The sequence below is a fragment of the Cebus imitator genome, unplaced genomic scaffold, assembly GCF_001604975.1.
Source record: "Cebus imitator isolate Cc_AM_T3 unplaced genomic scaffold, Cebus_imitator-1.0 Scaffold685, whole genome shotgun sequence".
NCBI lineage: Eukaryota > Metazoa > Chordata > Mammalia > Primates > Cebidae > Cebus > Cebus imitator.
Window position 1 is genome coordinate 325,153 of NW_016108000.1, and position 1,659 is coordinate 326,811.

At 35.5% G+C, this 1,659-nt stretch overlaps 1 protein-coding gene across 5 annotated transcripts in view; it reads left to right on the forward strand.

Moving 5' to 3' along the window:
• The window catches only part of OPHN1 (oligophrenin 1), a 391,952-nt gene that overhangs the window by 287,378 nt on the left and 102,915 nt on the right, over positions 1-1,659 (forward strand). The window lies entirely within an intron of this gene.

Genomic DNA, 1,659 nt, shown 5'->3' on the forward strand with positions numbered 1-1,659 from the left:
CTTAAAATTTCCCATGTGGAATGGACTTAAAAAGTGATTTCTAGCTTTATCACATTATTATTAGACAATGTTTATAACATGTCAACCTTATGGAACTTACTGATTTTTTTTTTTTTTTTGTAACCTAATATGTGATCACTTTTTGGTAGTGTTTCATGTGAAATTGAGAAGTGCAGTCTCTATTACAAGGACATAAAATTTGATATATTATCTGTAAGATTGTTATTTAGGTCTTCTACATCTTTACTTACTATTTATCCACTTGATTTGTTGTTTAATGAAAATTATGTGTTTAAGTTTCTTATTTTTAGTGTTCTTTTATATACCTCTCCTTGCATCTCCTGTATTTTTGCTTTATAAAGGTGGTGGCCTTAGTACTTGATGCACAGCTATTTAAAGATTGCCATATCTTTATTTGGACAATGGTTTTTAGCATTTAAGCTTTTCTTTGCGGCCAGGCACAGTGGCTCATGCCTGTAATCCCAGCACTTTGGGAGGCCGAGGCAGGTGGATCCCTTGAGGCCAGGAGTTTAAGACTAGCCTGGCCTACATGCCAAAACCCCGTCTCTACTAAAAATACAAAAATTAGCTGGGTGTTGTGGCGTGTGCCTGTAGTGCCAGCTACTTGGGAAGGCTAAGGCACGAGAATTGCTCGAACCTTGGAGGTGGGAGGTTGTACTGAGCTGAGATTGCACCACTAAACTCCAGCCTGGGCCACAGAGCAAAACTTCCTCTCAGATAAATAAATAAATAAAATAAAGTGTTCTTTGTTTTATTTAATGCTTTTTGGCTTGAAATCTATTTTGTCTGATATTGATTCCATTTGCCCGGTAGACCTTTGACCATCCCTGAATTTTCCTCTTTTGCTTCACATTTCTTTAACCACCCAGGCTTCACAGGGTATGTCTCCCTTATTTTACCACTTTGCCTCTTACAAATGACACCTTTCAATGTCTGCCTTTTGAAGACTGCATAGAAGACTTCCCCAAGGCTCTAATCTACCCCAGTTTGTCATTATTTTTATGCTTTGTGTGGACTTTGTCTTTCTGGTTGTGATTTCAGATTAATCTTAGGCTACCAGCCCCTTCTTTTCTCATTAACACACTCATTTCAGCATTGTCCTTGCTCCCTGGAAAGACCTATAGAGGTTAATATGCGTGATAACTTGCTGGGATTTCTTGTTTTTTTCCAACTTTCTATTTAAGTCTTTTATTATATGGGTGTTTTGTTTCTTTTTGTTACATGAAGGACATGGCTTTATGTTTTTCTGGTGGCTCTATATTGTTTTGTGGAGGATGTGTTTGGAAATTTTGATTTACATAGTCACAATTGTCTTAACAATGTTTTCCATACGGATAAAAATACTTTGTAAATATTTTAATGGCTATACAATATTATGATGCAAAAATATACCATAATTTTTTCAATAATTTCTCTCTTTAGCATGCTAGTTTTTTTCTTTTATATAATGACATATTTGTGCCTAAGTTAATCCCAATACATACTTTGGGTAGATTTGCCAAAATATAGTTTTTGCCTCAAGGTTATAAATATTATTGATAATCTTGATATAGTTTGAATACAGGGAGAATCAATGGGTGTATGGATTTATTTTAAGCTGCTAACTAGGGTAGCCGCCACCCTTTTTTCAGGTAGCAC